At 51.8% G+C, this 14503-nt stretch overlaps 1 pseudogene; it reads right to left on the bottom strand.

Annotated features, from left to right (window-relative positions):
• Window positions 1-14503, bottom strand: part of LOC103259890 — a 41507-nt pseudogene that overhangs the window by 25192 nt on the left and 1812 nt on the right.

Below are 14503 nucleotides of genomic sequence, written 5' to 3'. Positions count from 1 at the left end.
GGGCAAGAGGGGGTGGGCTGGCTTAAACTGGGGCTGCTTCTGAAGCTGAGTGGGAAGAGCTGGCATCTGCTCGCATGGCATGGTGGGCCGCAACAGGGACTTCTGAATGTGTCACGCCACTCAATTCTCCCTACACCCCTGCATGTTAGGGATGATCATCTTCCTCTTGCAGTGAGGAAAGTGACTGAGCCAAGCCTGGAATGCAGCCCTGTATCCACTGCCCAGGCTGTTATCTACATGAAACTGACTTGAAAATGCTTCCATATGTTATGTATCGCAATATGAGTGTGCAGGTTAACTTTAATCCATACCTGGTTGGTTAACATATGTAGGACTTCAGTGAAGATCCAACACTTCAGTTGTGGCTGCTACTTTCCATTTGATTGCCATCCTATCTGTGATCATCGCAGAAACAGCCGCCATTCTCTGCAGCTCCTCCCACTGGGAGGTGGTGTCTGTTTCCACCTCTTGAATCTGGGTCAGCCTTCTGACTACACTGTTATGGGCAACAGGATACAGTGCATGTGAAATCCAAAGAGGCCTTAAGCTTCTGCTCTCTCTCCGGGATCCTGCCATGGCCCCATAGGAACAAGTCTGGGCTGGCCTGTTGGAGGACGAGAGATCCCATGCAGCAGAGATACCCACTCTAGATATTCAAGGCCAGCCAGCCTCCAGCTGGTGACAGTCCCCAGCTCAGGTGACATCAGCTCAGGTGACATCAGCCTGACCAGGGTCACCAAGGCTAAATTGCCAACCTGACCAGGGTCACCAAGCCTAAATTGCCAACCCACAGAATCATGAGCTAAATGAATGGCTGCAAAAGAGAACTAATATGAGCCACAAATAATTAGAAAACAAAGTGTTAAAATCAATATTATTTGCACTAGTATCAAAAGCATCAAATAACCTGGACTAGATCTAGCTAAAAAACCATAATACCTCTACATTGAAAATTATAAAACACCACTGAAAAAGTTAAAATGTCCTAAATAAATGGAAGGATAAATCATGTTCATGAATTGGAAAATTGATATTAAGATGTCAGTTTTTGGCTAGGCATGGTGGCTCATACCTGTAATCCCAGCACTTTGGGAGGCTGAGGCAGGAAGATTATTTGAGTTCAGGAGTTTAAGACCAGCCTAGGCAACATAGCAACAACTCATCTCTACACAAAATCAACAAATCAGCTGTGTGGTAGTGAGCTACTTGGGATGCTGAGGCAGAAGGGTCGTCTAAGCCTGGGGGTTGAGGCTGCAGTGAGCTGTGGTCATGCCACTGCACTTTGGCCTGGGTGATAGTGAGACCCAACTCAAAAAAAAAAAAAAGATGTCACATCTCAAAATTGAGCCAAAGATTCAACACAATCAAAATGCTAGCAGACTTTTAAAAATGGAAATTGATAGGCTGGTACCACATTTAAATGGAAGTGCAAAGGACCTAGAATAGTGAAAATAATCTTGAAAAAGAACAAACCTGGAAAACTCTCACTGCCAGATGTTAAAAATTACTACAAAGCTACAGTAATCAAGACAGAGTGGTCTTGGTGCCAAGACAGACAACAGAACAGAGAGTCCAGAAACAGCTCCACACGTGGATAGCCACACGGCTCCTAACAACAGTGCAAGGGAAGTCAGCAGGGGGAAAAGCCTTTCAACATGCAGTATGGGGCCAACTGAGCGCCCATTTTAAGGGAAAAAATGAACTCTGACTCCTACTCATACCACACACAGAAACAAATTCCACATGGACCAAAGAGCTACATTGGAAAGATAAAACAATAAAATATCAAGATGTAGCACAGGAAAACATCTTCATGACCTTGGGGCAGACAGAGATTTCTCAGACAGGACACAATATACACTATCATAACGGTAACGATGAATAAATGGTCCTTTCCTGCCATTAGGAATCTGCATTCTCAGACGCCAGCATTTGTCATGTATTCACCAGAAAGCAACATCCGAGAATGAACAGGCAAGTTATAGAATGAGGTCAGACACTCCGAATCCAACTAGACTTATAACCAGAGCATGAATGATAAGACACATAAACCAATCTTAGAACGGGCAACCAATAACAAAATGGCCAATAAAAATAGAAATATGTGCTTAACATCATAACCTATGGGCAAATACAAATTAAAACCATAATGAGACATTACTCCACACCCACCAGATGGGCTAAAATTAACAAGAAAGGCAACATCCAGTGTTAGCAAAATGTGCAGTGAATGGAATCTTCCTGCACTGCTGGAAGGGATGCAGGTGGGCAACATGCTTTGGAAAACTGGCAGGATTGACGAATGCCCAACACAGCATTTGCTGCGATATTTCCACTCCCAGGTATAGAGCTAACAGACAAGACTGCCTAAGGCTTCTAAAACACACATGCAAGAATGCTTACAGCAACTGTGCTCATGACAGCCCAGGACCAAAAAACAACCAAATGCCCATCAACCTTAAAACAGGTCAGTGAACTATGGTTCATTCAAATAATGGGATAGCAAAGATAACTTTTTTTTAAATGAACTACTGCTACATGCAATAACGTGGACAGGTATCAAATACATTACCTTGAGCTACGGAAGCCAAATATCAAGGAGATCACACAGCATGGCTCCCATCACACAAAATAAGTTCACGTGCAGGCAAGAGTAACTGATGGTGACAAAGGTCAGATTGCAACTTCAGTGTGGTGAGGGTGGGTAAAATGGGGGAGAGCACCAGGAAGCCTCTGGGGTGCTTAGAGTATCTTCTGTCCTGATGGGGGTGGAGTGCCTGGGTTCACACATGTGTAAAAACTCACTGAGCTATTTGATTAAGATGCGTGTGCTTTACTGCCTATACATATCAAGCTAATAACGTTTTGGGAGGAGTATTGATATATTAATCAAGATTACAAGGTACTCAAAAGTATTATATTATGCTCCAATGGACATTTTTAAAAGGAAGGAAACTCAGGTGATAGAACAACCAAAAATAAACCAAATTCTAATCATCCTTGATTTGAAATGAATTTTACAAAATGAGCTATACAAAATACCCTTTGGGGAGACAAGTGGAGAAATATGAATATGGCCTGATTAGGGAATTGGCAACTAAGTTATATGTGGGTGATGGGATGTGATATTGTAAGAGAACATCTTTATGTGAAAATTGAAATGTCTGTGTATATGTATCTCAAAGGAGAGCAAGTACTGGACCATAATGGGCTTCTACACAGAGCCCCCTTCCCCTTCAAACAGCCCCGCTGAGGGTCTATCCCAGCTGCCTGGTGTGGGATGGGCTTCCAGGAAGAACTCGCGGGTGTTGGTGTGCTGTACCTGGTAGAGTCAGTTACCAAAGGGGTGCTCTACGGGAGGCTTCAACAACGTGGGCAGGAGGGAAAGGCCATGAGACCCTACAGCACTTGGCTTCCAGCTACCCTTAGGAAGCTCTGGGAGGTGGTGGCTAAGCAGTACGATGACCTGTGAACAGACCTCACCTTCCTTGGCCTCCCAGAGAGCCAGCGGTGTGTGCACCTTTTCTCTGCATTTTAATGGATTCTTTCTGTTTAGATGTTTACAACCATTTAGAAGCCAACTCTATACAAAGAAAGAGAAAAGTCACTTGCACAACCCTGAGCTGCCCTGATTCAGGAGAAGCAGGAAATTCCTGACAAGCAGAACTCTGCTTAAAAGGAGCATGTGGAACAGGCAAGACACGAAGGGTGTGCACGGGCCCTCACCAACTGCCTTTCTCGCTTCCATCACTAGCTTCAGAAGCTGCTGCCACCCAAGAGATGACGTGTCTGCTCAAGCTGCAGTCTGATCAATTCTGGTTCCTGGAATAGTATTTTGTAAAGTATCATTTATTGATGAACCCTACACATGACTTAATTCTATTTTCTGTTCCTTCTGTATAGTTTCTCATTCCAAGAGAGATATTTAACTACAAGGCAGTTTTGGGGTGCCCACGCCAGTATTTACTGTAAGAGAAAAGTAAACATACCTTTACACACTAATAAATAGTGGTTGATTAAAAAATAAGAATATTGCATTACTAAAAACTGGCCATGTTTTTTTCTCTTAGAGGCAAACAGGAAGTGGAACACCAGCAGGGTCCACCGTGGATTCCTGTAAAGCTCCAGGTGACCGTGCTGGCCCGGGAGATGTTGACTCAGAACTCCTGCCTGGAGGGGAGGCAGCAGGTGCCCTGGGAACAGTCACCGCATGTGGCTCTGCCGGCGAAAGCCAGGCAGGCAGGCAGCCCTGGCAAGGTGTCCGGTGGCTGCCAGTCTGGGTCCTGGGGCTCAGCATTCCCAAAGGGAAGCCATGAGGCCCTCTAGAACCGAGCTCCCAGTGACTGCACCCAGCAGCTTTCCATTCTCTTCACTCCCATCCAGTCACGTATCACTAGGTGATTTCATCAAGCAAACATCACAGAGCACACTTACACAGCCTAGAAGGTGTGGCCTCCTACACACCTAAGGGGTACAGGGTAACCTGTTGCTCCTGGCTATCACCTGCACAGCATGCAACCAGACTGAATGCTGTAGGCAACCGCAAACAATTGGAGATTACCTGTGAATGTGAACATAGCTGAACACCTAAAATGTACAGAAACACATGGCATAAAGATAAAGGAGTGTGCCCATCAAGGGCACTCACAGGAAAGGAAACTCCTGGGCTGGAAACTGCCCTGGGCAAGGCAGTGAGGGGGTGAAAGAAGGCCCAGGATAGTCCCGTGCACTAGGGCAGACTTTACACACATGGCACACTTGGGCTACACTCCATTTATGAAAAACATTTTTCTTAGCTTCCCATAGGCTCTTTACTATATAAACTTTACAATGGTCTCAACATTTGGACTCTTTTGTAATAAAACTTAGCTTAAAACACAATCACCTTGTGTAGCCCTACAAAAGTATTTTTCCTTTATATCCTTGTGCTGTAAGCTTTTCTCTATTTAGGTTTTTTTTTCTCTTGACTTTTTACATTTTTTTTCTTAAAAGTGAAAACATAGGGCAACCCCCTGCGATCCCCTCCCACTGTGGGAGCTTTTCTGTCATCTCAATAAATCCTGTTTTCACACACACACACACATAAACACACACACACACACACACACACACACGCAAAGGAAGACACAAACACACACTAACTTAGGCCTACCCAGGGTCAGAATCATCAATATCACTGTCTTTCACCATTTTTTGTCTCACTGAAAGGTCTTCAGAGACAGTAACACACATGTAGCACACATGGAGCTCCCAGCTCCTATGATGACAATGTTTTCTTCTGGCATGCCTCCCAAAGGACCTGCCCAAGGCTGTCTGAGGATTTTTTAGAAGTAGGAATAAACTCTACAGCAATGATAAAAAGCACAGTATAGTAAAGACATAAACCATAACACTATCGTTTATTATCATTATCAAGTATTATGTACTCTACATAATTGTATGTGCTATACTTTTATATGACGGGCAGTGTAGTAGGTGTGTTTACACCAGCATCACCCAAACACATGAGCAATATGTTGCAGTAAGACCTTATGATGGTATGTTGTCACTAGATGATAGAATTTGCCATCTCCACTGTAATCTTACAGAACCACCTTCCTATACAACATCTGTCATTAACCAAAAAGTCATTACGTGTCTCTTGACTGTCCTTGGGACCGTGACCCCACCAGGCCCTCCTGCCAGACCTTGATCAGGCGCTGACCGATCTGATTCCCCAATGCCTCCCACTCACCAAAATATATCCGTTCCCCATATAGCCTGCAGGATCGCTGACCACTTGAATATTAAAAGTCAAACCATCAGTGCTGAGCAAAGGTGCCCAGGAGAGGCCAGGGTGACATGCTCCCCACTCCCACACTGAGCAGGACAGTCACAGTTGAGAGACAGGAAGGCAGAGACGGCCCCACTTAAAGCCCAGCTGTGCCCCTGGCCTCTCTGCTTCTGCATCCCAGCTCCAGGAGCCATGTGGTGAGAGGTGAGGAACTGTGGGATCGCCTCCACAGTCACCCACCACACTATCAACCAACCCCCGGCTGCCAGGTGGAGCCCACCAGGTGGGGAAGGGACAGAAGCACAGCCATTCTCCTCAGGCCACACTTGCATCCTGAGCTCCAGACCTGAGCCCACCCAGGTGACAGTAGCTCACTCCTGCACGGCCATCCTCCCCAAGGTTGCCACCTCCTCCCCATCTGCACCAGGCCCAGCCTCCACCCAGCTCAGTCCTGCTCCTGGCCAAGAGAAGGTTGACCTGGAGGAGGGCACCCTGGGGTCCCTGTACATGCACGGCTGCCTCTTCACTGAGGTTGCAGCTACTCCCTAGAGCCACTCCAGGTGCTGCGCCATCCCCTGTGGGCCCCGCTCTCACTCCTGCACATGGTCCATCCATGAAACTGATTTTCTACAGCTTTGACTCCTCTGGGAAGGAGGCCTGGGAAGAGAGAGCCTGGCTCAGGATCAGGGCTCTGGGTCTGCACATCCTGCACTCACTGGGCCTCTGGCCACCTCCTCCTGGCCCACCATGAGGTCCTGGTGGGGCCATGAAGAGTGGGAAGGGGTGGGAAAGGCCACACTCTGTGAGTCTAAGTTGTGACAGCAAGCCAGGGCCCCAGGGTGCTTTGAGTGTGCTCTAAACATGTGAAATAATCACCAACATTTACAAATTGGTAGTTGTTGCATAAAATTCCAGACCCTGACTTCTCTTAGAAAGACCAAAACCAGCCGGGCTCGGTGGCTCAGCCTGTAATCCCGCGCTTTGGGAGACTGAGGTGAGTGAATTACCTGAACCTGTGGGATCGAGACCCGCCTGGGCAACTTGGCGAGACCTCATCTCTACAATAAATCAAAAAATCAGCCGGGCATGGTAGCGCATGCCTGTAATTCCGGCTACTCAGAAGGCTGAGGCAGGAGGATCACCGGAGCCCAGCAGGTCAGGCTGCGGTGGCCGGGAGCGGCCACTGCACTCCAGTCTGGGTGACAGAGTGAGACTCCAACTCAAAAAAAAAAGAAAGAAAGAAAGACCAAAGTCATGGCCCTGTTGGGCCTCCATAGCCCAGGGCTTCATGGGAGTGGGACAAGGCAGTGGGGCCCTGCACTTGAGATGTGGGTCCCTGTTCCCCATGGTACCCTCTCATCCCGCGGCTCCTCGGCACCTGGCTCCAGTTCCCCAGCATGCACATCCCAAAGGTCTGCTGGCCACAGTCTCTAGAGCCACAGCAGGGACCCCCACCCTAGGGGGAGGTCTTCACCTATCTGATTCCCATCGAATCCCCGACACTTGGCAAAGCCTGGTCAGAGCACGTGGCCCTGGGTGGGTGAGCCAGGCAGGTGAGAGGAGGCTGGAAGTAGGACGAGCCAGCTTTTCTCCAAGGTCGGGGACTCTATCAGAGACTCCTGCCCTTCCAGCCTATCCTATGCACCACCACATGGCAGAATCCCAGAGATTCCCAGCTTCCCTAGCTCCGTGCCTGGGGCTGAGGACGAGTACATTACTCAGGGCCTACCAGTCCTGCCCTGAGCCCAGCTTTGCCTCACAAGGGCCAGAGACCCAGAGCAGTCCTGAAGCCTCAGCCTGCCAACAACAGGCAGTATCTACCAGTGGGAGGTGGACATACCTAAGGCAAAGGGCCAAGTCTGTGGCCAGCAGACACCGGTTTTACTGGTATCAGAGACCTAAGACAAATCATTTAACCTGCCTGGGCCTAATTCACTTCACCAATAAAATGGTCACAATGATGTCACCCGGCCTCACTGGGCTGTCATGAGGCTTAGTGGACTGAGCACGCACAGATGATCGCAGTACCTGGCACACAATAAACATGCCACTGATGCAGGGGACCCCATAAGGGTGACGAAGAGAGCTCGGGTGTTCAGACTTAGCAGGGGAAGCACCCTACTCATGTCTGGGAAGGTGGCCTTTCGGCCAGCGCATGAAGCAGAGGGTGGGCTCTTCAGTTCTGGAATTTGCTGACGTGGTTGCAGGGGCTGGAGCAAAGGCGTGGCATGGGGAGAGGACGGCCCATGAGGAACGCCATGCTGCACATCTGAAGCAACTGAAGTGACACACATGGGGGAGGGCTGGGGGGGCAGGAAGGGAGCAGCTGATACCCCTGCCCAGCCTCACAGACCTGGCCCCTTTGCTCCTTTGCCGGAGTGCACCACTCTGGTCACCAGAGGAGACACACATCTGTTCTCTGAAACAAAAACACGAATCCATCCCCTGCCTGCCCCCTAGAGTGCAGTGACCCTCTGGCAGGAAAAAGAAGGGAACACGTGGCCCCAAGCGGCGGCTCTGGGCTGGCTGACATTATCCCCATGACTCTTCTCCAGCATCCTGAGATGACTGCCACTGTGTCACAGATGTGGAAATGGAGGATCAGAAAGGAAAAGTCACTTGCTTGAGACCACATAACCAGGAGCAGCAGAAGCAGGACTTCACCCTCTGAGGGTCAAGGCAGGTGCAGCCTCAGCGCAACTCAGCCCCAAGTCTCCTTTCCCATCATGGAGACCCAGGAGAGGATGGGGGTGGAGGTCCCAGCAGAGCCCAGCCCACACAATTCTGACCTCTGCCAGAATCCTCCCCTCGAGGCCCCAGATACTGCAGGTCAGAGGCCATACAAGCCTTCCTGGGCCCAGATGGGGTTCTCCCCAGGGAAGCAACACAGACCTCAAGCTGCAGTTTGCTGGGGCACCCAGGATTCTGGAAGGCTCAGGGCTCAGGAGACCAAGGACCCCCAGGCATGGTTCAGCCTCAGGCCAGCTGCATCTGCTGCCTCAGCCTGGGTGTGAGAGTAGGATACAGTCCACAACTTGGAGGCCGTTGCCCTCCTAGCAAAGCCCCAGGCTGCAATCCCATCACCCAGGATATCAGCTGAAAGTGGAGCCCTACTGTGCGACAGTCCCCAACACCATGTCCAACAGAAGTTTTCTTCTAAGTGAGAACGCAGCTCTAGAAAGGAGCCATCAGTAAGCCCCATTTACAAAGGAGGAAACCAAGGCCCAGGGCAGTTAAGCATTCGCCCAAAGGCAGGCAGCTAGCGAGGGGCAGAGCCAGCTTTCAACCTGGACAGCCAAGCAGGAAATCCAGAGATACCTTATGTACCCACAGATCTGGATTCAGAGCCAGGCCCAACAGCTATCTACCCTGGTCCATGGCCAAGCACAGGGTTCCCCCCCTTGTTGGAAGGGACTTGTCATCCCTTTCTTGCAAGGTGGTTGTGGGGAATAAATGAGATGAAGCACATGAAGCAACTGGTACGGCTCTGACACCCTGATTCTCCTTCCCTTAATTGATCCACACCACTGCAAAGCAAACACTGTAACATGGTCATTGCAATGTGACTGTTTCAATAAGACCACTGCAACCACTGCAGTAAGACTGCAGCAACACCCACTACAATGTGACTGCTGCAGTCCAACCACTGCAAGACAATCACTGCATTGTGACCTCTGCTACACCTACTGCTATGTAACTGCGGCAAGGCGACCATTGCAATACAATTACTGCAGCACAACCACTGCAACACCCATTGCAATTCCTTCTGCAATGTGACCATGGCAGCACCCACTGCAACATGACCACTGTAGTGCGACCACTGTGACACCCACAATACCTACAGAAATGCAACCACTGCAACACCCACTACAATGCTCACAACAATGCCTGCTACAACACCTACTTCAATACAACCACTGCAATGCAACCACTACAATGCAACTGCTGCAGTGTGACTGCTGCAATGTCCACTGCAACATGGCTGCTGCAGTGCAATCATCACGATGCAACTGCTACAATGCAACTACTACAACACCCACTGCAGCATGACCACTGAAACTCAACCACAATGAAGCTGCTGCAACAACCACTGCAATGCAACTGCTGCAATGTAACCACCACAGCACAACAACTGCAACAGCCACTGCAATCCAACCACTGCAATGTCTACTGCAACATGACCATGGCAACACCCACTGCAATGCACATTGTAACCACTGCAACATAGCTGCTGCAATGCAACACTGTGATACAACCACTGCAATGCCCACTGCAACATGACCACTGCAACACCCACTGCAACGTGAGCACTACAACATGACTCTAACAATTTTCAGTAAAGGGAGCCGCTGAATCTGGGTTGGCCTCCTGTCTGGGCTGGCAACAGAATGTGGTGTAAGCACTGGTTATGCCCATTCTGAGCCTGCATGCGAGGGTCCTTGTGTGCTGAAGATTATGACTAATATGCTGCCTCACCTCCACTCTGCACCTGGCTCTCCAACAGGAAGAAGAGATCCTGTGGTCTGTCCTCTACCGGAAGCTGGATGGCTCTCAGCTCAAACCACCTCCTGACCTTGGGGTCAGCAAGATTCCAAGGTAACACCTCCTTCCAGGAAAGCATTCTGCATTGGTTGGTTTAAAATGTCAGGCCTGCTGGCCTGAAACTGCCCAAATACCACCTGCCATATGGCCCCGTCCTGGACTGCAACAAAAGCAAGTGCCCAGGTCCACTTCTCTCTTCTTCCCTCCCTCCCCGGCCTCTGTGTCGCCTCCACAGGTGCCATGTACCTCTCAGGACCCATAAGCAACAAAATCTTTCTTTCCATCCTGTGTCTCCTAATCACTGAAGGGGTGCTCTCCATCTTAAAGATCCCAGATGAAGTACCTGTGTTTCTCATCTTCCTCTTGCCCCCATTTCCACCATGAATACAAGCCAGGGCTAACCCGTGGGAGGAAGAAAAACCGCGTGGAGCTGACACAGCCATCCCCGTTAAGGCCATTTTGTACCTGCTGAGCTTTCAGTTGACTACAGACACAGCTCAAGCCTAGCTGACATCAGCCACGCAGGGCCGGGTCTGTGGACTGCCCAGCTGTCCCATGGACTTGGAGCAATAGTCAACATATATTTTGTGTGCTACAGAGGTTCTGGCATTGGCAGTCACCTGTGTTACTATGGCCATAGATCATTTCTACCATGACTGAAATGTGTCCCAGAAGGAAAGACTGGCACTGGCTTGGAGAGAGTGGCAGGAAGACCACCCCACAGCTGTTGGTGGGTATGTGACCTGTGGGACTCACTGGGGAGCCCCCCACAGGGAAGGCGAAGAGCATCTGCAGAAATCCTCCAGGGAACAAGGTCAAATCCAGGCAGGTCACTCTGTGCGACACAACCTAAATCTGGAGGCCTCAGAGACGTTCCTGTGTTCTCCTCCCTGCACCTGGAAAGGGCACCTCAAAACACAAATTGGGGCATGCTAGCCCCTCCCTTATGCCTTCCATGGCTCCCTACTGCCCTTGGGACAAAGGCCCGTATCTTCATCCTGAGGATGCACATGTCACCCAGGGCCTGGCCCTGTCCCTCTCCAACCTCTTCTCATACCTCCCACAGAGCTTTCCTTCAATAGAGTTCAGTTCCCTCTGGCCACAGGGCCCTGCATGTGCCATCCCCCTACCTGGAGCACCCTCTTCTCACCACTCCCCACCTACAACCTTGTCCTTCACGTTGTTGTTCAAGCATCACTTCCTCCAGGAAGCCCTCCAGGATCCCCAGGAGGAATCAGATCCCTGCAAACAGGCTTGCAGAGCACTGCTGGGGACTTCACACCTGGGTGACACTGGCTTCTTTATCTCCCCCATTAAAGCCTAAGCTCCTTGAGGGCAGGGGCTGCTCCACTCAACCCTATATCCAGGCCCACGCACACAGTGGGTGCTCAAACACGACTGCCAGAGCTGGAGGAAGCAAAGAGTACTGGTGAGGCCTGGGCCCACTGCTTTCTGCCCCGTATCCATAGGCAAGTGGTCTGGGCTCTCGGAAGCCCACCTTCCATCCCTGCAAACTGAGTGGGGCTGCTGTGAGGAATAAAGTGCTGAAGAATCAGTGCTTGCAACCACGCCTGGCACGTGTCGCACGCCAGGCCGCATCTGAAACTGACAGAAGCAGGCGCTTGAACCCAAAGGAGCTTCTCTATCAGCAGAGGGCCACAGCTCCAAGACCCCTGCCCTCCAGAATCGCTATGTGAGTCCCCGGGGAAGGGTCCCTTTCCTGCCACGCATCCCTAGGGCCCGCAGAGGTTGTGCCGAGGCCTCCAGGTCAGGGGCTGCCTCCAGCTGTTCCTCGAACCCCCAACTTCTTGAAGGGCCTGTCCCTGGGTCCCCTCCACTGTGCCTTCCGCTGTGCCAGCCCTGTGGAGATACCACCCTCACAAAGCTCCCTGAGTGACAGCAGACATCAGGCCCTTCTCCCCAACCCGCGGGTCGGGCATGTGGCTTCCATCAGGCCACATCTGGACACGTTCAGCAGCAGGTATGGCCCGGCCCAGGTGGGCTGGATCCCTGGCATGGCTCCGGCTCAAAGGCAGGACCCCCACCCCAGCCAGGCTTGGGGCAATGGCTGGAAACCGCCTTCCCCGGGCCTAGGGCTGCCATGGCAACATGGCTGGGGGGTCACTTTCGGCCCCACCATGTCCCCTCAGCAAGCCCCAGGGCTGAGGGAGGCAAAGCCACCACACAGCTTCTCCCCACCCAGGGCTCCTCCATCACCCAGATCCAGGGGCTCGCGGGCCCAAACCACACGTCCCCCAGTGTGCTCAACCAGGAGGCCCAACCCTCACCCATGAGGCACCTGTGTCCCACCCATCCGTGCTGTGTGCCCACACTGGGGCCAGGGGTCAACCTGCATGTGTGAAGCATCCCACACCCTCCTCTTTCACTGGGACCCCAGAGAGCCAGGACTGGGCCACTGGGTCGACTCTGCCATGTCCACTGAGTCAACCCCAGCGGTATCTGCTGGAGAAGTGAGCAGCTGGGACTGAATGGCGAATAACCAGCACTGACGTTTTAATGCTCAGTGAGGCCTCAGCTCCTGCAAGCATTTGACACAAATTAGCATGCCTGATCCACAGAACAGCCCATGACACAGGGGACTTCCCTGTGGCTCACACATGGAAACACTGAGGCAAAGACAAAACCATGAGCCGCATGCCCGAGTTACAGGGATGGGGCAGCCAGACCCCATGAGCTGGGATAGGATGAGGGGGCCCCCTGGGCAGAGGGGCAAGAAATGGGGTATGGTACAGCTGTCTCTCTGACCAAGCTTTAGTTCCTGACCCCATTTAAGTCCACCCTGGCCCGACGCCTCAGCCCTTCCATACCCCACACAGAGGAGGGGGCAGCTGCTGTCCATGCCAGGCTCTGGGCCTATACATGCACTGGGCCCTGCCAGGACAGCCCTCAGCCAGGAGAAGGGTGCTCGGACCCATCCCCTGGCAGCCCTCATCTAAGGCCATGCCCCAAAGTCCATCTGGGAAAGCTCCAGGCAGAAGGGAGAAAAGCTTCCTGAGAACAAAGCTGTCCCGGGATCCCGATGCCTGGAACCAGAGAAGGTCTGGCAGCAGGAGGCAGGGTGAAGCAGCAGCTATGTCTATCCTGGAAACCAGGAGGCTGGCTGTAGCTGAAATGCACAGCTTGCCCCACACTCCCGAGCCAGGCTGCGGGTCCACCCTGGACACATGCACTCCGTGACACCCTCACCCGGCCTAGAGCGATGAGCCATGACCCTGGACTTGCTTAGAATGGGGAGATTGAGCCACCTCTCCCGCTCGCCAAGAGGATCACGTCACAGAAGGGGGAGCCTGGCCCTGGGAGGTGCTCAGCTCCCCACCTACCATTTGCAGTGCTGCCAGGGGTGGTGGCCTGCAGGCCTGGAGGAGTCACAGAGCCCCTGGTTTCCCAGGTTGCACGCACACAGGCCATGCACATAGTCAGTGCCCGGCGAGGACCACAGGAGGACCCAACAGCAGAGAAACAATTAAGAGCTTGCCAGGTCATGCAGCCATGGGCAGCAGGATGGGTGGGCAAGATTGATGCAGAGATCCCAGGCCCTTCATGCCCCCCTCCAGGATGCCTTCCCAGATACCACACAGGTGTCTGTCCCTCACAGCCCCCAGCCAGTGGACCAATTCCCTGGGCCACCTCACAGTTGGCAACTAATGAAGGGTTGTAGAGCAAATGATATGGGAATGAACAAGTCGCAGGCTTCCAGCTGTGGGAAGAGATCTCTAGAAATTAGACGACTCCCCAGAGCACCCTCAAAAGAGAGGCTGGGGTGGGCAGAGGGAGGTGAGACACAAAGATTGAGGGAAGACTTCCAGGAGGAGCTACTGTCTGAGCTGGCCAAGAACAGTGTGAACAGAACTTGGAACAGAGGGAAGACGGTATAGGATGCTCAGAGGACAGCAGAAGAACCAGGGTGCGGGGGAATGGCTGAGAGGGAGTGACCAGGGAGCCCCTGCCAATTCACATATTTATTCACCCAACGTTTATAGAGCACCCACTGTGTGCAGGCCCTGCTGGAGGCCACTCTCACCTCATGGCGCTCACATTCTACCATGGGAGAAAAACTACCCCTGAGGGAACCCAGCTGCCAGTGTGCAGCTTTGGGGCCCTCAACCACAACCCCAGCCCTACAGGGGCAAGCACCCACTACAACAGGGAACTCACTCCCACTTGCCC

This window comes from Carlito syrichta, unplaced genomic scaffold (assembly GCF_000164805.1).
Source record: "Carlito syrichta isolate Samal-C Ts95f unplaced genomic scaffold, Tarsius_syrichta-2.0.1 Scaffold303055, whole genome shotgun sequence".
NCBI lineage: Eukaryota > Metazoa > Chordata > Mammalia > Primates > Tarsiidae > Carlito > Carlito syrichta.
This window is presented reverse-complemented; position numbering and strand designations above follow the sequence as displayed.